Source organism: Sapajus apella, unplaced genomic scaffold (genome assembly GCF_009761245.1).
Source record: "Sapajus apella isolate SASKATOON/1434 unplaced genomic scaffold, GSC_monkey_1.0 scaffold30, whole genome shotgun sequence".
NCBI classification, from domain to species: Eukaryota; Metazoa; Chordata; class Mammalia; order Primates; family Cebidae; genus Sapajus; species Sapajus apella.
Genome location: NW_022436970.1, coordinates 15835405 through 15859081, shown reverse-complemented (window position 1 = coordinate 15859081; position 23677 = coordinate 15835405). Strand labels below are relative to the sequence as shown.

At 42.0% G+C, this 23677-nt stretch overlaps 1 long non-coding RNA gene across 1 annotated transcript; it reads right to left on the bottom strand.

Moving 5' to 3' along the window:
* LOC116561795 lies at positions 1-23059 on the bottom strand. The gene is made up of 2 exons (XR_004273610.1): positions 21501-23059; positions 1-789 (listed from the first exon to the last, which is right to left on the bottom strand). It is a non-coding gene; the product is annotated as an uncharacterized LOC116561795 (long non-coding RNA).
* Between the last annotated feature and the right edge of the window lie 618 nt (positions 23060-23677).

Here is a 23677-nt window from a genome sequence, read left to right as displayed (position 1 = left end):
TTTCTATTCCCTTGGATCCCGGCCATAACATCATAGAGGCTTCTGTGGGTGACTGATTTGACACGTAGCTTATGAGTGCAGCCCTGATTTAAAAAAAAAAAAAAAAAAATCCCAGGCTCTGTAAAACCTGGCTCTTCTTTTTCATCTTTTCTTGACATTTTGCTCCTAAAATTAGCTTTTTGATGAGAAAATTGCAGTGAGTCATACCAACGGCAGCTAAAGGTGAGACAAATGCCCGAGATTGAAATTGAGTTGGTTCTACTTTGCTGTGCTGATTGTGTCTGGTAATTGGACATTGGAATTAGAACTGCCCTGACCTTTCACAAGAAGAATGAAAAAAATCTCTGTTCAATTTGCTGGACTTTTTTTCTACATGTAAAGCATTTTTGTTGAATGGGGTAATTTATACCTATTTTTAAATTAGCACCACCAAGCAGCCTGATTCTCACGTTGCTCTGAACATTTATTCAATAATTCTAGTTTTTGAATCAATAAAAACCAATCTTTTTCTCACTTTCCTATCATCTCTTGCTCTGCTCCCAATTTCCCACCACCTCCCCTTCCCACGTCCTCTATTTATGGAAGTTACTGGAGCCAGCCTGGGGCATGGGAAGCAGGACTCACCTTCCCACCTGTCGCTGGTTTTCGGCCACCCACTGAGAGGCCCCCAATTCTTACAGTTACTCCTCCTAGTGTCATTTCTTCAGTGGCATATTCGGGTCTATTGTTTAGAGCTATTGTTTTAAAACGGGCTGAGAGAGGTGACATGGAGTTCCAGCTTCCAATTACCTACCAAAAACAAAAACAGGGTTATGATTTCTTTCTCCAAAGCATACTTCACTGATGTTATATAACTCATATAACGTAACTTATATAACGTAACTCATTATGTTTTCGTGTCTGTATTTATTATTTAACAAATATTTATTGACTATTGCTATATGGTCAGCCATATCCAGGTACTTAAATAAGACATAATCTTACTCAGAACAGGGGGAAGAAATACAGAGGGCAGAGGCAAGCAATAGTAAATGTAAGTGAAATATATTAAAATAAGTTTAAAATTTGCTTAAATGTAAAATATTTAATATGTGAGAAGGTGCTAAAAGCAATGAAGAAGAAAATTAAAAACATGAAAGAAATAAACTGAAAGCTTTCAGAAGGAAGATGAGGAATTCGTTTCGAACATGTTTTGAACATGACACGATTTAGACACGTTAGACGAGTGGAGATCTCCCAAGCAGAGATCCAAGTAGGCAGCTGGGTAAGAAAAGTATGAAAATCGAGAGAGAGATCAGGACTTGAAATATAAACTTCGGAGCTATTTCCATAAAGATTATATTCAAAGCCATGAGATTGCATCACAGCAGCAAGAAGCAGCACAGACTTTTAAAAAGGGAAGCCCAAGTTGAGCTGAAAGTACTTCAACATTTAGAGGCCAGAGAGATGAAGAAAAATACAGTACTAGGAAAACTGAAATGTTTCCCAAGGCAGGAGGTAGTGAGCTGCACTGATTGACACCGACCAATCAAATCAAAAATATTTTTTTTTCTTTGAGATGGAGTCTCGCTCTGTTGCCCAGGCTAGAGTGCAGTGGCGCGATCTCGGCTCACTGCAACCTCCGCCTCCTGGGTTCAAGCAATTCGCCCTGCCTCTGCCTCCTGAGTAGCTGGGATTATAGGCAGGCGTCACCACGCCCAGCTAATTTTTGTATTTTTGAGTTTTGGAATGTTGGCCAGGCCAGTCTTGAACTCGTGACCTCAGGTGATCCACCCGTCTCAGCCTCCGAAAATGCTGGGATTACAGGCATGAGCCACTGCGTCCAGCCTCTCAACTTTGTCAAAGAAAGGAAGTTGGCTGGTGGCCTCATCCACATGGAAGTCATAGATGAGAACAATATTCAAGTAGGAATGCAATTGTGACTACCTGTTACATCTGGGGATGGAATCACATCCAAGCCTCCATTGTGATTAGAACAGAAGAGTGGTTAAGAGAATGGGCTTTGGAATCAGGCAGCCCTGGGTTCACATCCCAGCAGCCCCCTTCCTTCTGAGTTGTAGGACTCTAGATAAGTACCGTAAATTCAGCGTAATCTTATGTCTTCCTTTATAAAATAGGGATGTAGCTGGGCACGGTGGCTCACACCTGTAATCCCAGCACTTTGGGTGTCTGAGGCGGGTGGATCGCCTGAGGTCAGGAGTTCAAGGCCAGGCTGGCCAACATGGGGAAACCCTGTCTCTACTAAAAATACAAAAAAAATTAGCTGAGCACGGTGGTGCACACCTGTAACCCCAGCTACTTGGGAGGCTGAGGCTTGAACCTGGGAGGTGGAGGTTGCAGTGAGCAAAGATCACGCCAGTGCACTCCAGCCTAGGAGATACAGCAAGACTCCATCTCGAAAAGGAAAAAGAAAAAAAAATAATAATATAGGGATGTTGTTAATGCCTCAATTTAATTGGCCTCTAACGATAGGCCAGGTACAGCTCTAAGTGTCTTATTAGCTTATTCAAGGCTCACTAAAGTAGGAATCATTATTTCAGTCACGTGACACAAGAGAATCCAATAGCAGAGACATTAGTGATAAGACAATGCCCCTGGCAGTGTGGTCGGCAGCCTCTGAGGTGTCCTCAGGAATCCCAGCATCCCGCCTTCTGTTGAATGTGAGCTTGTGAGTTGGACCTAGTGCCACACATATAACAAATGAAACGTGGTGAAAGTAATGGGATATCATTTTAAAGATTAGGTTACAAAAAGGCTCAACTTCTACCTTTCTAACCATCCCTGTTCACTCTCACTCTCTTTCTCGTGCACCCTGGGAGAACCCAGCTACCAGGTTGTGAGCTGCTCAGTGGAGCACCCCATGTGGCAAAAAACTGAAGTCTCTGGCCAACCTGACCTCAGGCCAGCCAACAGCCACATGCATGGGCTTATTAGTGAGTTCTCCCTCAGCTGAGCCTTCAGAGGGAGCCAGAGCCCAAGCTGACCCTTTGATTGCAGCCTTGTGAGGCACCACGAGCTGGCAAATGACCCAAGTAAACTACTCCTGGATTCCTGGGCCACAGAAATAGTGTGATAATAAATGTATGTTGTTTTTGGCTGTTAGGTTTTGGGGTAATTTGTTACGTGGCAACATAACTGATCCAGGTAGTAAACAGCAGGCTGAATTAATATCCAGACTTTTTTTTTTTTTTTTTTTTTGGGGGGGGTTTTACTCACGTTACCCAGGCTGGAGCAATGGCGCAATCTCGGCTCACCGCAACCTCCGCCTCCTGGGTTCAGGCAATTCTCCTGCCTCAGCTTCCTGAGTAGCTGGGATTACAGGCACGTGCCACCATGCCCAGCTAATTTTTTGTATTTTTAGTAGAGACGGGGTTTCACCGTGTTGACCCGGATGGTCTCGATCTCTTGACCTCGTGATCCACCCACCTCGGCCTCCCAAAGTGCTGGGATTACAGGTTTGAGCCACTGCGCCCGGCCCCTATCCAGACATTTTGATGCCAGAGCGGCTCAAAAAGAGAGAAAGGGACAGAGCAGAGTGCTGTTAGGATCTTTATGCGATTACAGAGTTCGGTCATTCTCCGTGGGTTCTCTCTGTTGCCTCTTTAAAGTCCCAAATTCAAGACAAGACAGTACTTTGGAGTGAAGGGAATCCAAATTGCAATTATCTTCAAGACTCTCTTCTCCAGAGTGATCACAGAGGTGGGCAGTAGCCTTCAACCATTCACAAATGTATATTAAGCACAATAACCCCTGATACTGTTATTGGTGGAGGATGTCCAGGTTCTTGGCACCTTGAACAAAGAATTGGACAAAATGCACAAACAAAGCAAGGAAAGAATGAAGCAACAAAAGCAGCAAGTTACTGAACATGAAATTACACGCCACAGTGTGGGAGTGGGCCCGAGCACAGAGGCTCAAAGGCCCCATTACCGAATTTTGGGAGGTTTAAATACCTTCTAGAGGTTTCCATCGGTTACTTGGTGTTCACTCTATGTAAACGAAGAGGATGAAGTAAAGTTACAAAGTCATTTACTCAGCATACACCCTATGTAAATGGGAGGGTATTTCCTGTCATTGCTGAAGTATGAGTCAGCCTTATGTTCCCTGCTTCCAGACCCTATCTTCCTGCCTCAGATATCTTTCTCTTCTAATTAAAAACACCTAAATTTATTTTATCAGGCCCCAGGATTTAATATAAATATATATGTGTGTGTGTGTGTGTGTGCGTGTGTGTGTGCTCATATATATGTGTGTATATACACATATTTCTTTCTGTGTTTGTATACTTTTCAAATACACTGATTAGAAAGTTCTTTTAAATATAGGATTTAAGTTTTGAAAACAATCAAAGCCGACTAGCACAAATCATGCTATGGATTTCCCCAATATATGAAATTAAATTTCTAAAAAGTCAACAAAATCAGTCCTGAGAGAAAATAAGGGAAGGAGTGTTCATAAAAATTGTGAAGATATACCAATCCGTGGCAGAGGATTCATGTGCTCTGCATGGAGAATAGTTGAATACAATAGATTGAGTATAATGCGAATTACTCTTCTGAGCCCCACATGACTTCCTTCTTTCCTTCCAGAAGCTGCCTGTGAGTCACTGTCCTACTCCTCCAACCCTGGCACCCGCAGTATTGGGTTCATAAAGAATAAGGCCTCGAGCCTCTAAACCAATTGACCTGATTATTTCTACAACTAAGCATTAATTTAGTGTCCTCCAAAAGTAATATGTAATACAGTCTGGGCAAAATTGTATTTTAAATGATCTCTGAATGACCTTCTAATCTAAAGTATTCGAACAAGGCAAAACCTTGAGGGGCATGTGGAAAAGTGGCTATAGAAATAGGGCACTATAACGGCCAAAAAGTAAGAACTTGTCAAGAAGCACTTTAACATTAGTTTAATTGGCATACCAAAATATCTAGAGCCATAGCAAAGCTCAAAACCAGATATTCAGCCCACATGAAAAGCATTAATTCTCAATTTTAGTTCTCTGATTGAAATATGGAGGTTTTAAAAGAAATTTAAAGCCTATGTAGCTCTAATTTGCTCTAAGGTATCCATAGCTCTCCCGTATGAAATTTGCACTCAAGCAACTTAATTTCCAAATAATTTCATCCAGCATTTGAGTATGAGCTTATAAGGTATTGCACAGAGTATACATTTTTAGTGGTCAACAAAAAAGCCTTCAGAATTTATTTTCTGAATATGAATAAACATAAACACTATACCAATAAGTAACAAAAACAGCAATTAAAATACTTTTGTCTTGAGAACAGTGTATTTTAGAATTAAATATTCAAGTGTTTAAAATCAAGCAAGTGCGAAGACTTGGCACAGTCTTGGCAGTGACGTGGTGTTCAGTGTTATTAAAATGCCTTCAGTCCTCATAGGAACCTCAGTCTGCTCCAAGCCACAGGCTTCATCCATAAATTTAAAGTGGAAAGAATGGATCTTAGACTGGACTAAGTATTAGAGCAAGAGAGAAAAGTAATTAAATTAACAATCTGAAAAATAGAATAAAATATTGTTTATAAATCAATCCTGTCCTATAAACGTTTCCGCTACTTATAATTAGGAAATGCACAGAATCGCCACAAGGGGGTGCTACTGATAAACCAACAACAGCCCTTCCTTGGCCACTGATACCTAAGTAGTCCTCCAACCTCCAGCCCAGTGCACTCACTGTCAAGATGAACTCAGTTTACAACAGGAGAGGAGAGATTTTAAAACAGAAATATGTTCAAGAACATATATCCACAAAGCAGAACCTCAAACAAAAGCAAATTATCAAAAGGCAAACAGAAGGGAATACCAGGCCTTTACTTTCCCTTACCCTTCATCACAGATTTAGTCATTTTAAAAAGCAATCTTTGCTGCTTTTCAAGAAAGCATTACATTTGAAATATATTTACTCTTCATTCTGTTTGGGAAGCAATCCACTTAAAAACAATTCCGAAGCTGAATATTCTGGGGGAGCCCTTCCTGTGGACCCCCCCACCACCTACCTACCCAGCCAGCCTCCAATGACACCACCCATCATTTCAGCTAAAAGGGCTGTCTTTTTACATTGCATTCTCAAGGGCTACACTGGAAAAAAAAAAAAAAAAAAAAAAAAAAAAAAAAAAACCTCAAACAAACAAAAGTCCTTACTCCTGAAAGTTTAAAATGCAAATCGAGTTTTGAAATCCTGTCTTTGCTGTGCTCAGAATTACTGCCACTCTGTTTAACTTCCCTTGAGTAGAGTCATCAAAGAAAGAATCACTGAAACTTTAGTACTAAAAGTTATAAGCAGTTTTACTGTTGAGCTTAAAAGCTTTTCCAATGAATGGCAATACAAAAACAAAGCTTCCCTCACCGCGCTGGGCTTTGTCTTTTCCATGAAAGCATATTCAATTAGTAAGACCCGCAATACCTTGAGATTCAATTATTTTTCAATAATGGTTTTTCATCGTGAATCACAGAAGTTGTTTTCTTCCATCTTGCTAGCCTAACCGGCTATGCCCAAACCAACTACAATTTAGCTATTTTTGGTACTTCATTTCTTTTCCTGCTGCTATGAACTTTAATGAACAAAATGTGAATTAAATAAGAATAAAATAAAATGTGCAACAGGACCTAGCATGTAGTAAAAGCTAAATAATTATTAGTTCCTTCCAGGTACTTCCAACAGGCGTCTTTTTTTGTGTGAAGGAATACCTTTCCTTTTCTTTCCTTTCTATTTTTTTTTTTTTTTTTTTTTTTTGAGACAGAGTTTTGCTCTTTGTTGCCCAGGCTGGAGTGCAGTGGCAGGATCTCAGCTCACTGCAACCTCCACCTCCTGGGTTCAAGCAGTTCTCCTGTTTCGGCCTCCAGAGTAGCTAGGATTATAGGCGTACACCACCACACCCTGCTAATTTTGGTATCTGTAGTAGAGAAGGGGTTTCACCATGTTGGTCAGACGGGTCTCGAACTCCCAACCTCAGGTGATCCGCCTGCCTCGGCCTCTGCGCCCAGCTGAGGAATACCTTTTCTTTTGCTTACACATAAGAATGGCTTGATCCATAGATGATGTTACCTAACTGTCTACATGCTATGATGGAGAATTCTGGAAGGTTCTCCCATCCAAGGATGTCTTATCACACTGCTGCCTGTCATTCCCTCTTGGACAGTTCCTTTTATGTGTTGCACTGTGTGAGGCACTGGGGGCTGCCGATGATGGGTAAAGCATGGTCCTTACTACAACAGCTTAAAGAAATCCTGAGCCTATGTGTGGAGAGCATGTGATCACATAGGAGACTTCTTGGCACAAAGTGATCGCACGGCAACAGTGTGGAAAGGATGCAGACTTTATAATGAGACTGATGCTGTGAATTGAGTGGCAGCCCCCAGAAAGATACGTTCAAGTCCTGACCTCCATGGCTTGAGAGCGTGACATACTTGGAACTAGGATCTTTGCAGATGTAGTTAAGGATCTCAAGGATGAGATCACCCTGGGTTTAGAGCGAAGCGGGCCCTAAATGCAGTCCTTATAAGAGAGAGGAGAGGGAGATTAGGCACAGATCGTCACAGAGGGAGACCTCTGTGAACACAGACGCAGAGGCTGGCATGAAGCAGCTAGGAGGCCAGGAATGCTGAGGCCTGCCCGCAGCCACCAGAAGCTGTTCAAGAGGGGGAAGCGCAAAACAGGTTCTCTTGCTGAGCTACCAGATGGAACCAACACTGCCAACGTCTTGATTTCAGACTTTCGGCCTCCAGCACCGTGAGATGATAAATCTGCTGTGTGAAGCCACCTGGACTGTGGTGATTTGGTACCACAGCCTAAGGGCACTAACACAAGTGACCTGGGTTCACATCAGTGCTTCCCCAGCCTGTGGCCCAGGGCATTGAGCTTTAAATGTCCTCCTCTGTAAACTAGAGTTCCTAGTAGTTACCTCGCAGAGAAATAAAAAAACAATCAAGACTGCCATGATCCCCCTCTCCACCCCTTCCAGCCTCTTTGACCAAGGGCATGAGACTAACACCTTGTGTCTCAGTTTCCTCATCCATAAAATGGAGATGAAAATAGCAGCTACCGGGCCAGGCGCAGTGGCTCACGCCTATAATTGCAGCACTTTGGGAGGCCGAGGCAGGTGGCACCTGAGGTCAGGAGTTCGAGACCAGCCTGACCAACATGGAGAAACCTCATCTCGAGTAAAATCTACAGAATTAGCCAGGAGTGATGGCAGATTCCTGTAATCCCAGCTACTCGGGAGGCTGAGACAGAAGTGCTTGAACCCGGCAGGCTGAAGTTGCAGTGAGCCGAGATCGCACCATTGCACTCCGGCCTGGGCAACAAGAGCGAAACTCCGTCTCAAAAAGAAAATGAGCTACCTCATCGGCTGGTGTGAGAGGCACAAGAGATGCTTCCCAGAGAGCACAGGCATAGCAGGTGGGGTGGGGCAGGTGAGGCCCTCGGCCCATGCAAGCTGCCTGTGCTGACCTGTTGTCATGGTGACCACTGTGGGAACTGAGTGGACCCGATGACCAGTAACGTTTGGGATGAGCAGGAAGCTTCCTAGGAGGAAAACCTGAAGTGGACCTTGAAACAATGATCCCCTTTGACTGGGTCACACAGAGGGATAGGCCTCTGGGGCGGGGTTGGCTCGGGAGCCTAAGAATGGAGTGGAAGCCACTGTGTGCATACATGCGTGCACCTGTCCACATAAGCAGAGGTCTGGAGAGCCTGGTGAGCTGAATTAAGGAGAAGGCTGGGCAGCTGGGCTGAAGTTAAATTCACTAGAAACCCCACACCAAGTTTAGACATGGGATATGGTTTGGCTGTGTCCCTACCAAAATCTCACCTTGAATTGTAATCCTCACAATCCCCACGTGTCACAAGAGGGGCCCCGTGGGAGGTAACTGCATCATGTTTTCATCATAGTGAGTGAGGTGTCATGAGATCTGATGGTTTTATAAGCACCTGGCATTGCCACTGCTGGCACTCATTCTCTCTCCTGCTGCCCTGTGAAGAGGTGCCTTCTGCCATGATTGTAAGTTTCCTGAGGCCTCCCCAGCCCTGAGGAACCGTGAGTCAATTAAACCTGTTTTCTTTATCAATTACCCAGTCTCAGGCATCTTTTCCTAGCAGCGTGAGAACGGACTAATACAACATGATACGATGGAAAATGAGAAGACATTAACATTGTTGAGTAAGGGAATAATGCACGAGACAACAGTGCTTAGGAAGGACTAACCCAGCGGGATGGAGTAAAGCTGTGATCCCCACGCCTCGGTGATGAAGGGCAAGTTTTCCTCCAATCCATCACTGACCAGGGCTGCTTTAACAGACTGTAGAAATCAATTTCTAGAACATGAAATGGAAACAAGACAATCAACTACAAAAATATAAGCCCAATTTATTTTCTTAGATCCAAACATACACAAAATTGCTCTGTCAAATTGTCATAAACAGTTTTGAATTCTCATCCTAATTTCTGCCTGTTCATCACAGACTCACCAGGAGCCACTGTTGCAAGGGAGGGGGTGGGGGGTGCTTCTGAAGAGGAGAGGGAGATCCTAGCAGGGAGGGCAGAGGAGGAGAGGAGCAGAAAAGTCACCCAGGAGGCCACCGCCATCTTCAGGGAAGCAGAAAACAAAGGTGGTCAAATGCAGATGGTGGAGAGAGTCACACATAAGGTATTCTGAAATGTAAATTGATGGTGAGGATAATGAGCTATAGCTAAATAAGGAGCAGCTGACCCCAAATAAAATGTGAAGTTAATAAAATGGCGTCATTTATAGAAATGGAAGGAACAGGAGAAACGTGCCCCCAACGGAAGAAATAACCTCAAACTTAGAGTGAATGCACTTCAAATACTGTGTCTTCTGTACTTTGAGGTCTTACAACATCGGGTTGCATTTTCCTCCCACAATTGACAGAGAACAAGAAGTTACTTTCCTAAATATTGCGTTTGTGACTAGAATTATAGACTGAAAATATCAACACTATTAAGTTACAGTAAATTTTGTGGGCTGAAAATAAATATTACCGTGATAGAGAAAATATTACAAGAAAAACTCTTGGCACATGTATTTTTGCAACTCCGTAGGTAATTCTGATGTGCACCTCAGCTTAAAAATCATTGCATTCCTTTGAATAGATAAGAGTAAAAAGGTAGTGGTCAAATGGATATAACTTAATTGTAACATATGTAATTTGTTACATATGAAAATTGTAACAATGTAACATATGTAAATTGATAGTCCAAAAAGATAACAATCCTTGTAAATTAGCAAGCTAAGAAATGCAAATAATGTCAATCCATACCTACGGGAAAAAAAAAAAAAAAAAACCCCTTTTTTTTAAAAAAAAAAAAAAAAGGCCGGTTGCGGTGGCTCAAGCCTGTAATCCCAGCACTTTGGGAGGCCGAGGCGGGTGGATCATGAGGTCAAGAGATCGAGACCATCCTGGTCAACATGGTGAAACCCCGTCTCTACTAAAAATACAAAACATTAGCTGGGCATGGTGGCGCGTGCCTGTAATCCCAGCTACTGAGGAGGTTGAGGCAGGAGAATTGCCTGAACCCAGGAGGTAGAGGTTGCGGTGAGCCGAGATCGCGCCATTGCACTCCAGCCTGGGTAACAAGAGTGAAACTCCGTCTCAAAAAAAAAAAAAAAAAAAAAAAGGGGAAGGATTCTCCCGGCCACAGGAGGTCAGTGTTGCTTCAAAACAAAATTACCCTAAATCTCTGGGGGTATAATGGTCTTTTAAAAAATGATAATATTTTCTTCTTAAAGAAAGGTTAGTTTTTGATATATCTGATTTCTAGGCTTTACTGAGTGACAGATGGTTTCAGCATGTGAAAAAATATCAACTTGTTAAAAAATCAACTTGTTAAAAATATATATTTCATGCAAAATTGAACTTGGAGGCTCCTCATTTAAAAGCAATCCCAGAAATTAAGAGAAGGGAGAAAATTATATTTTCACATGCATGTCGGAGAGGATGCATGTGTTCAAGTCAACACAGAACTCAGTGCCAAGGAGAAATGGGAACCATTTCTTCAATTTCTCACTTTGTAACTGAAGAGGTCAGATACACACTCATGACATCTTTCAGTAAAAATACAAAAATAAAAAATAAATGCTGTACTGTAGACAGTGATGGTAGAGAATAGTGTTGACTGAATCGCTGCAATGTCCCCATTATAAGATTGAGAGAAATGAGGCGTAAACACATGACAGACAGAAGGAGAGTTGGATCACTGTGAACACAAGGGTGAAAAATTATAAGTAACCTGTTGAGAAGATCTTGTGGGGATGATTGGGACCAGCATTTGGGCGTATTGTATAAGACCGAATCACACACATTTTCCAAGTCCCAGCCTTACTTGAAACATTCTGATATTCATTCATTCATTCATTGTTCTAGGCAAAGTAATGGACAGAAACAGACAAAGCCCAGCCATCATGGAGCTGTGTTAAGTGAGTAGACAAATTCCTGGATACGCTGTTCTCTACCTTGTGATAAAGGCTCTGATAGAACAGGGCAGAGTAACCAGAGGCTTCTTCAAAGAAGTGCCATTTAAGCTGAGACCTGAGGACGTCCAGGCCAAGAGCTGGGGGTCACACTGTGAGTCCTGAAACCCCAAGGTCAGCGTGGCTAAGGCACAGTGAATTAGAGAGAGAGAGAATTCTGGGTCTCAAAGAGTTTCGATATTATCCCAAATGCAATGGGAAACCACTGGATGAAATTGGAATCATGTGATCCAATTTACACACTTTTTTAAAAGAATCGTGGGCCAGGCACAGTGTCTCATGCCTGTAATCCCAGCACTTTGGGAAGTTGAGGTGGGCAGACCACATGAGGTCAGGAGTTTGAGACTAGCCTGGCCAACGTGGTAAAACCCTGACTCCGCTAAAAATACAAAATTAGCTGTGTGTGGTGTTGGGCATCTGTAGTCCCAGCTACTCAGGAGGCTGAGGCAGGAGAGTCACTTGAACCCGGGAGTCAGAGGTTGCAGTAAGCCAAGATCCCACCACTGCACTCTAGCCTGGGTGACAGAGCAAGACTCCATCTTAAATAAATAAATCCATTTAATTAAATTAAAAAGTATTTTGAGCTGGGCATGGTGATTCATGCCTGTAATTCCAGCACTTTGGGAGGCAGAGGTGGGTGGATCACCTTGTGTCAGGAGTTTGAGACCAGCCTGGCCAACATGGTGAAACCCCATCTCTACTAAAAATATAAAGTTAGCCGGGTGCGGTGGTGGGTGCCTGTAATTCCAGCTACTCGGGAGGCTAAGGCAGGAGAATCACTTGAACCCAGGAGGCAGAGGTTGCAGTGAGCCAAGGTTGCGCCATTGCACTCCAGCCTGGGCAACAAAAGCGAGACTCCATCTCAAAAATAAAAAATATGTTGGCTGTTGTGTAAGTGGATGGGAAGAAGACTCAGCAAGAGTGGAAATGGAGAAACGTACATATGCATGCAAAGCTAGTGTGGTTGTCCAGGAAGATGATGTCTGGGAAGAAAAAAGCAAACAGATAGAGCCAGCAAGTCTTATTGGTGGGGCAGATGAGAGGAGTCATATTTTTGCTTACTCAGTATGAGTGTATGCATTTCTGCCTCCACGGCTGAAACCTATAAAAATATTAACCTTCCCTCTTAGTAGCAGATTATCAAATGATCAGTTTATACAAAGATATATCAAACAATAAATCATTGATTACATTGATTTATGTACACAAAATAATATCATTTGAATGCCATGACTTTTTAATGATAATGGAGGCAAAATTATATTTATCCAAATGCTTTTAGAATTAAAGTTTAATAAAAAAAGATTAAAAGATGATTATTCCTTTGACATTGTTCAAAGTCTGCTGATTTTTTTCTCTTAGAAATATTCATAGAAAATGAATATATTGAGTTCAAAAATATTCACCTCCAAATCTATAAATTAAAGCCAAATTTCATTTCATCCTGCAAGAGCATTTTCAACAACATGCAAGCACTATGATAAGAGTATCTACCTCAGCCAGGCAACTATCAGGGCAGATGTTGTGTCTGTGCTTCTAACTCTTATCTAAAGTACAAGAATGACGATGATTCACATGGGCAAAGCTGTTCTCCTAAATTAGTTCTGAATTTCTAGTGAAAATGGAGGTTACCTGACCAAGCTGGTTTTCACTGGGCAGAACCGGATTGTCAACTCTTCTGCCTGGAATCTTAAGTGAATAGATTTCTTATTTATTTATTTATTTATTTATTTATTTATTTATTTATTTAGAGACAGAGTCTCCCTCTGTTGCCCAGGATGGAGTGCAGTGATATCATCTCCGCTTGCTGCACCCTCTGTTTCCCAGGTTCAAGCAATTCTCCTGCCTCAGCCTCACAAGTTGTTGGGACCGCAGACACACGCCACCATGCCTGGCTAATTTTTGTATTTTTAATAGAGATGGGGTTTCACCATGTTGACCAGGCTGGTTTCAAACTCCTGGCCTCAAGCAATCCGTATGCCTCAGCCTCCCAAAGTGCTGGGGTTACAGGCATGAGCCACTACTACCCGGCTAATTTTTGTATTTTTAGTAGAGACAGGGGTTTCACCATGTTGGCCAGGCTGGTCTTGAACTCTTGACCTCAGGTGATCAGCTCACCTCAGCCTCCCAAAGTGCTGAGATCACAGGGTGAACCACCATGCTCGCAAGTGAATAGATTTCTAAAGGTGTTCCTGGCAGGTGCCAGGTGGAGACTTCATGTATGGAGGCTTTGGATACTTAAATTATAGAACATGATGATAACAAGACAGTTAACTCTAAGGACTGTAATTTTCCTGTAGAAGAGTTGAGTACAAAAAGCAAACAAGGTGCTGAGCAGTCTCTGTTGAATGCCAGGGGCGCGTTTAGAACCACGCTACCTTTAAGCTTGGTACATACAACACTTGCCTGCATCTGGTCCCATGAGACGCCCTCTCTGCCCATGCGTTGCATACCGCCTTATCCCCCTCACTGTCTTCATTCCAAGGAACAGCACAACAGTTCAGTCCAGATCTTCAGTCCTCGCTTTCATAATTGTTATAGAAGCAAATCGGTATAATGGTTGTAAAGTGCTTTGAAAAGACGGAAAGTGCAACAGAAATGCAAAACAATGTTATAATTAATTATTATTTTCTTTTGTGATTCATCTGCTATATTTTATCATGGCTATAGGCTTTATTATCTAAGTAGAGAATAGGTATATCGTTATAATTTTATGTTATGTTACAGTACACATTGTTTATTGTCAGTCCTCAACAAAGAAACAAATGCTAAAATCTCCTTAAGAGATTTTAACTATAGCTATTTTGACCTCATCCTAAATCCTTCAGTCTGATTTCTAAGCATGGGATGGAGGCATATGTATTTTTACAACTCCCTAGGTAATTCCAATGTGCACCTCAGCTTAAAAATATCACTGCATTACTTTCGTGAGTATTAGGTAATAGTACAAAGGCAGTAGGTAAATGAATATGACTTATTTTAATGTGCCTATATAAGTTGATATCCTAAAAAGATAACAATCCTTGTAAATTAGCAGGCTAATAAATGCAAATGATGTCAATTAATCTATACCTCTCTACGGATTAAAAAACAAAAACAAAAAAAGCTGTGTCATATAGACAGTACTCCTCTGCTTCTCCTGTCACTCACTACCATAGTATCTCTGATCCCCCCAAAACTGGAACTCTCCAGAAGGCATCTCACAGTTAACCAAAAACACATTCCTACCCACCAGTGTGGCAACTTCTGTATCTCTGCCCTTCCCAATGTCTCTGCTGTGTGTGAGAGCTCCTGGCTGCCACTAGTGCTGTCACCCATCCCTGCCAGTTAAGATCCCAATGCCAGTGCTCGATGTGGGGCACCGAGTCCTCGCTTGGAGCCAAAGTCACATGCTGCACTGGCCCTAACGTCCCTGAGCTCTGTGTGCTGGCCCCTGGGTGCACACGGCGCTGCGATATCCTGTATTCTGCAGTGACGTGGAGAGAATCACTCCCCAACACACACCCCCGTCTAGGCTTTCACTTCTGTGTTGGTTTCCCAAAAGTGCTTCTTTACACTCCCAACGCTTCTCCAAGATCTTTGTAAAATTAGCTGCATCTGTTTTTAGTCCCCAGACTTGAAAACCTTATGTGGAGGATGGGTGTGTAGACAGAGGCAGAAGATCTGAGACTAAGAGGGTGAGGAGGACTGAGGGACAGCTGGCATCTGGGGCATTTCTGTCCTGCCTCGTTTGGCTCAGTCTGCTCCTCCCTTATTGTCAGGAGCTATTCCTTACAAAGGGCTGCTCCCTGTGTCTGGCAGAAATGCCTGAGTTCCAGTGTGACCACAATGTGGGTTCAGGCTGTGACCCTGTTACAAGAAGGATCGCCATCCAGACCCCAAGGGAGGGTTCTTGGATCTCTCACAAAAAAAATTCAGGGTGAGTCCATAAAGTGAAAGCAAGTTTATTAAGAAAGTAGAGGAATGAAAGAATGGCTACTCCATAGACAGGGCAGCCCAAGGACTGCTGGTTGCCCATTTTTGCGGTTATTTCTTGATGATATGCTAAACAAGGGGTGGATTATTCCTGCCTCCCCTTTTTAGACCACATAGGGTGACTTCCTGATGCTGCCATGGCGTTTGTGAACTGTCATGGCGCTGGTGGGAGCGTAGCAGTGAGGACAACCAGAGGTCACTCCCGTGGCCATCTTGGTTTTGGTGGGTTTTGGCTGGCTCCTTTACTGCAACCTGTTTTATCAGTAAGGTCTTTATGATCTGTATCTTGCGCCGACCTCCTATCTCATCCTGTGACTTAGAATGTCTTAACCATCTGGGAATGCAGCCCAGTCAGCTTCATTTTACCCAACTCCTACTCAAGATGGAGCTGCTCTGGTTCACACATCTCTGACAAACCTACTCCTGCAGATGTCATCCTCAGAGTTCCTGATTTGCCATGGGAGAGGAATCTGACAGGCTAGTAATATCATAAGAAAAATCATGGGGAAACTTGTTTTATTTACAATAAAGCATATCATTTAGCCCTTACGTACAAAGAACTGTTCCAATATTTATCTTTCAGCTTTCACAAAAATGGGACAAATCTATGGTGGTATTCTTTTCCCCTTCTTCTTCTACGCAACGACAACTTTGTTATGGAGTCAAAAAATTCTGACCACTATGCACATCTATTAAGAAAGTGTGTCAATAAAGCCTTCTTAGTGAAAGCTGATCTTTCCCAAGGTGATGTGTCTCCTGGCTCTGTAGTATAGAAGGCACACATGTCCAACATTATTGGTCAAGCAACATCTATAATGTCTGATCTCTGTGGGAGAGGCAAACTCTGGGCTAACATCTCAAGAGTGAATGCAGAGTTGGGAAGTGTGGGGCTACCAATTGCAGATAGACATCAGAAATGCTTCTGACCTTGCAGATCTGACTGTCCCAACTGCTATGCATCAGGCTTATCCCATTATATAACTGGTGTCATTTCCCAGGCTGTGAAATTTAGGCAAGCAGACATCTTAATTTAGGGAGAAGAGAAAGAGGACTATACATTGGTCTGATAACTCCCCCATCTGGCCACAAGTCAGAGAAGATGCAAACGTGATCTCAGTTTAAAAAATATATATATTTATTTATTTTGAGATAGTTTCAGACTTACAGAAAAGTTGCAAAAAAAAGTACGGTGAATACCCATACAATCTTCAAGTGGATTCCTAAATACTGACATTTTATCACGTTTGCTCCATCATTCTCTCTGCGTCTTAATGGGTCTTTTTCTAAACAGCTGAGGAGTGAGTTGCAGACATAATGCTTTCCTATTTCTAAATATTTCTGTCTTACTAACCTCAGTACAATCATCAAAATCAGAAGTTAGCACTGATATGCTCCTTGACCTATCCTGTAGCTCTTTTGCCAATTGTCCCGCTAATGTCCTGTATAGCAAAAGGGGGGAAAAAAAAACACAGTGTTTTAAGACTTTTGAGTGGGGTCACAATGGCTCTGAGATCTTGTCCAGTAACAGAGAACGTAAGAACTGTTAGGACCCAGTCTGCCACAGTCCTGATCTAAAATATCCTTTGGTATTTAGGACGGGGACATCTGCTGATCTCCTCTAAACTGAGGAGAGAAATTGAGGACACAGAATGTTGGTTATATGCCTTTTATTTTTTTCTCTGTTTCTCTTTTGACCAACTTATTTTAATTCAGCAACTCCTCACAGACTGTCTGATATACCCAAGGCACTATCTTTAGTTCTGGGGAATAGAGAGTTATGTAAGGCGTGGTCCCAACACCCCTGTAAATTAAAATGTTATTAAATAATCAGTAACTGAACAGAAATGAAACAGTAATGTTAACAGTGGCAGAGAACCGAATTACCAGCAGCGAATCCGTATAGGTCATCATCAGCAACTTCAGCCCTTGCCACCTCAGGAGAAAGAAATTGGCTGAGGGGCATAAGGCAGAAAAAAGATTGAGGCAATTTTCAGAGCAGCAGTGGAAGTTTATTTAAAAAGCCTTTACCAATGATTCAGTGGGCTTTGGGGACCAGGCTCGGGGGAAGAGGGGAAAGGGAGAGAGGGATAAAAGATTACAAACCGGGTGTAGTGTACACTGCTTAAGAGATGGGTGCGCCAGAATCTCACAGATCACCACTATAAAAGTTACTCATGTAACCAAACCCCACCTGTTCCCCAAAAACCTATGGAAATAATTTTTTAAAAAGGAAAAGCAGGAAGGGTAAGAATAATAACTGTGCTGGAAAGAAATCTATGAGAAATGAATTTCAGGTTTTCCAGAAAGTTCTGACTTTCTGCACTATAATAATGACACTATATTATTAGAGTGGTTTATTATGTAATTCAAGAGTATGTAATTATATAATATTCCAAATTAACTGTCACCAATAAAAATGCAACAATGTTGAAAATGGAAAAAAAAATTTAATGAGAAAATAAATAAATTTTAAACATAAAAGGCCTTTAGAACAGGAAAGAAAGGAAATTCACTTGGAAGAGACCCAACTAAGCTCCTGAAAGTCCAAGAGAGAAGAGAACAAAAGGCTGGGAATGATGGTTCATGCCCGTAATCCCAGAAACAGAGGTACAGATTAATTAACTGTCAATTAATCCATATCTCTCTATGAATCTTAAAAAAAAAAAAAAAAAAAAAAAAAAAGCTGTGCCATGTAGACTGTTACTTCTCTGCTTCTCACCCTCACTTTGGGAGTTCTGAGGCCAAGGCAGGCGGATCACCTGAGGTCAGGAGTTCAAGACCATCCTGGCCAACATGGTGAAACCCCGTCTCTACTAAAAATATGAAAATTACAGGGTGGCGCACACCTGTAATCCCAGCTACCCGGGAGGCTGAGGCACAAAAATTGCTTGAACCCGGGAGGTAGAGGTTGCAGTCAACCAAGACGGCGCCACTGCACTCCAGTCTGCATGACAGAGCAAGACTCCATCTCAAAATAAAACAACAAACAAAAATAAAACACAAAACAAACAGTGTGCTTTAACGTTGATCCTGGGACTTTACACGCTGGCCTCTTTCCCAGGATTCTCCCCTGAGGGTGGGCTTCCCGCATGCGCAGTGCTTTCCTCGCCCTTGGGACTTGAGCACACCCAGCGTGTTTAGGGAGTTATGCGCATGCCCGCCTGAGGCTTTCTTCCCTTTTCCCCTTTTCCGGTGGTGTGTACCCCACCGGAACATCGTACTCCACCATTTTTGTCTCTTAACAGGCGCGCCCAGTTGCTTCTTCCTGGGGTCTGCATTCAGTTCACATTTTGATGTTAACAGGTGTGGACCATCAGGAAATGGCTGCCGAATTATCATTTTAAAAGAGATGTGATCATTGCTGAACCATCCCTCGACATTCCTAGTGGGCAGGGGCGATGGAAAGCCCTCTCCTGCCTTGCTCATGTGTAACTACCTGTAACAGGAAGAAGGAAGAACACAGTATCTGGTCCAGTGTTTGACGGACAACATGTCAAACGATTTTTTAAACAAATATGGTGACATTTGGCAGTCTTAGGTCTATTTTATAGATGAGGAAATAGAGGGTCATAAAAATCAAGAAATCTGTTCAGCGTCTTCACGCAGTGAGACTCAGAGCCAGGATCTGAACCCAGGTCGACCTCTAAAGCCCAAGCTTTGTTCGACGAAAACGAGCGTTATAAACAGAAAACACAGAGCAAATGTGAGAAGAGAGAAGTGGACGCAGGAAGCCTTCCCAGATCTCAAGGACAAAGGTATATTTGAGCACAGACTGAATCGTGGATGAAATTTTGAGGGTAAAGATGAAATAAACAATCCAGAGGGGAAAGCCAGCGGCTTGAAGTAGCTGACTGCAGCGTCCAATGCTTTGACTCAGCAAAACTGCCAAATGAGGTTCCCATGACAGGGCAGAGGATACACAGCTTCTTGAAAGCCTGAGTGTGCCCAAGGGCCTTTGCCGTAACAGCAGAAAGCTCAGACAGGTAATTCCTACCTTTAGGCAGGAAACAGCTTCTCCCCAGGACTCCGTGGTTGATAAGCTTTCTTTTCACCAGGGAGCTTTTCCTGATTTATTTTCTTAGGAGGAAAACTTGCTTATTTAAGATGAAGAGTAGAAAGCAGTACTGGGAGCACTTTTCTAAATTAAATAACTCTTCAGGGTGCCAGCCTGTTAAGTGTGGACAGAAGCAAAGAGGCAGGACTTGCTGGGCTCTTGCCCATTGACGAAGCAACAATTGCAGAGTTCCCCAGGAAGCGATGAGGTTTTGTTGACATCTAAATTTCTGACATAAAGAGATGCTATTTGTTTACTTCTTGCATATTCTCAGGAAAGACAGTAATGCATAATAGATTCAGCAGGACATTCCATCCTGGACAAAAATCTTATTGATCATACTATCACTGATTTCTACTGAAAAAGAACTATAGTAGCCTAATTGAATAATTTTCTATTGTAAATATTCAAATTATATTAATGACTTAGATTAGCATTTTTTGAAAGAGGCTCCTTGTGAAGTTTCTCTGTAATTTTCTATAATCAAGAAATATATCATAATTAAACAATGTAAAGATGTCCTCTGCCTTGACTCTATCGTGGTATTTGGAAGAGTTACTTTTGACAGGTCCTTAGTGAACCTTGTCTGCAAGCTGTTACTAAACATCTATCGTATCATCCACTACTTCTCTCAGTCCTATTCTAATTGGCTCCAAGCTAGAGTTCCTTCATGTTTTCCTAACTCACCTCTTAACATTTACAGTCTTTCCTCTCCACCATTTAACATCTAAACACCGTTCGCTTTAGATGGTTTTTTTTTTTTTTCTCATTAAGAACACCACTGCTCCAACAATGATGATCTGATTTCCAAATATCAAAGACTAATCCAACACAGAAATATCAAAGCAAAGATTGTAGATAAGCAGCATGGCTTCCTCATGATGTTTGTTGTGCTTCTAGAAAACGACTTTTCTCACAAGTCTTTTAAATCATGTTTTATCTTTACAATAATGAGTACTCTTGCCTTCGAGAACATCCTCACCTCTCCCAGAGAAATTGTAGCATCAGCAAGTTGATGGGCTGAGACTATTTCTCTTGGGGTGACCTGCCAATAGCAGAATCATTAGCACAATCTCCGCTAAAGCACTAATTTTTTTTCAATATACTTTTAAAATTCTCCAGCCAAAAATGATGGGCACCATGATTATTCCTGGTTACTGCCATCTCTAAAATGGAGTTACTCTTCTTTCTATACCCAGCCATATAAAATTAAGACAACTCACTGAAATATAATTGCTGATGTTTTGAAAAAGAAACAGCTAAAGTAAAGCTACGGTAGTTTTAGTAATATATGATATTATTTTAGGTGATGGGAAAACCAGAAAGTTATACAACTGTTTATGAGGTTCAACGATGAAAGTAACACATTATTTAAAAAAAAATAATCTGAGTAATCATGATTGTATAGAATTTAGAATCAGAGGCCGGGCAAGGTAGCTTACGCCTGTTATCTCAGCAATTTGGGAGGCTGAGGAGGGCGGATCACCAGAGGTCAGGAGTTCAAGATTAGCCTGGCCAAAATGGTGAAACCCCGTCTCTACTAAAAATATAAAAATTAGCCAAGTGTGGTGGCATGTGTCTGTAATCCTGGCTACTCAGGAGGCTGAGACAGGAGAATCGCTTGAACCCAGGAGGCAGAGGTTGCAGTGAGCCGAAATCGCGTCACTGTACTCCAGCCTAGGCAACAGAGAGCAAGACTGTCTCCCCCGCCCCCCCCAAAAAAAAGAATTTAGCATCAGAAGACTTCAGTTTGATTTCTTGTTCTTCCAATGATCAGCTGTGTGACATTAGACCACTTAGTTCCATAAGCCTCTGTTTGCCACAATGGGATAATGACAGTAGCTACCTGATAAGATTGACACAGACATTAAACATAATAAACAGGCATTCCATATATCATAGCTCAGGCTGCCATAACAAAATATCATAGACAGGCTGGCTTAAACAACAAACATGTATTTCTCACAGTTCTGTAAACTGGAAGTCCAAGATCAAGGTGGCAGCAAGGTGGTTTCATTCTGAGACCACTTCTCTTGGCCAGCAGATGGCAGCCTTCTTGCTGTGGGCTCAAATGGCCTCTTCCTTGTGTGCCTGTGGGGGAAAGAGAGGCTCTCTGATGTCCTTCCATAAGATCACTATATCTATCCAGAGCCCCACCCTTGTGACCTCATTTGACCGTAACTACCTCCTTATAAGCCCTGTCTTCACTTATGGTCACAGTAGGGGGGTTAAGGCTTCAAACATATCAATCTGGGGGAGAAACCGTTCTGTCCATAATAGCTAGGTAATACTAGTATTAGATATTTTAAGGTGGCCACAGTACTTCTTCCATGCATGTTTGTTGTTTTTTATTGGCCTTATAGAAAAACCCATGAGAAATAAAAATGAAATACTAAGCCCCCCAACTGACTGAATGGACCCCCTTCCTGTCCCACAGGTCCCCAGCGTAACCTTGAAAACTGAGTTCTTGGCCATGAAGGGATGAGGTCAGACACACCTCAATGTGCCCCTGCCCTGCTGGCCACCATTAGGCTTTCTTCCCTAAAAGCGAAACAGAAACCAGTCTTTCAAATGACTCCACCGCTATTGACCAACCTGACACAGCCCTTCCTTTTTGCCTGATAAGAGACCACGGACCATGGACTCTGCAAGGAATGTGCAGTTGGGAATTTTGTGTCCTCCGCATCACCTTTTGAAGTCAGAAGGTCGGAAACTCTGTCCTCCAATCATGGTAATATGGCCATTTTCTGAACATGGGTCCCTTGGAGAAGTGTGAAGCTTTATTGCTCATTTGCATGTTTCCTCTTTCATAAAGATTCATAACCCCTCCTGTAGCTTATTAAACATGTATATTCAGCCACCTTGTTGGCACACATTCCTGCTCCCATTGCCCCTCCCTCAAAATGTCTGTTTCTGGCTTCTTAGCCTGTCAGATGGCCACCCTGCAAGCTGTAACCCTTTCCAAATTTATGAACCTTGTCATTCTTCAGTTGACAACCATAATCCCTATGCCATAACTTGCATTGCATGAAAAAATTATATTGAGAGGTGTAACCAAAATAAAGAGAATCTTCTCATGTTTATTAAGTTATGTAATTAGAGGTATGTGGAATTTTCCACTCTGCTTTCTCATGAAACAAAGCATAATCATTATTTTAATGCTCCTACAAAATAGTTATAATCACCACTGTCATATGGCTATGCAATTCGTCTTAGCAATGTTTTACAGTTGGAACAGTAAAAAGCATCTCCCTGTAATATACTAAAAAATTGTAAGTGCTTACCTAAGAGTATCCTTTAATGAAAGATGTTTGTTCAGGTTTCTGCATGGCCATCAGTGACCAGCTGTCTATAATTTTGGAAAAAGATTATCCTACAGGAGAAAGATTTCACAAGTAACACTGCAAGTTAAAAAGAATGACAAATTAAAGTTTCTCTGTAAAATATCTGTGACGCAAATTTGCAATACAGCCTGAAACAACCATGATCACTGCATTTTAAAATAACATTTTTTCTTATTTCAAAATAATACATCTGTACTGTATAAAATGTAAATAATAAAATATATAAAAATAATATAAATCAACTGTAACATTGCCAGCTAGATGGAACCACAATTAATTTAGGCAAATTGTATAACATCTCAGTCTGTTCTTGTGTGTGTGTGTGTATTATTTTTCAACTCAACCTTCAGTGCTTGTGTTAGTCCATTTCCTGGTGCTATAACCAGTACCACTGACTGGATAATTTATACAGAAAAGAACTTTCTTTAGCTCATGGTTCTGGAGGCTGGGAAGTCCAAGAACATGCTACCGGCATCTAGTGAAGAACATGTTGGCATGTCATAACATGGTGAAGGGCATCACGTGGTGACAGGGAAAGAGCAGTAGAGCCAGATACAGCTCAGTTTATAACAAAGCCACTCCCATGATAACAAACCCACTCCAGTGACAGTGATATTCATCCATCCATGAGAAAAGCACCCTCATAAATCTTTTAATCCATTCATGAGAGCAGAGGGATTAAGTTTCACACAAACTTTGGGGAACACATTCAAACCATAGTTGTGTACAACTTGCAAAACTCGATGTTTTTCAGTTAACAAAATGTTTGTTTACATTGATGGGAACAAATTATCAGAAG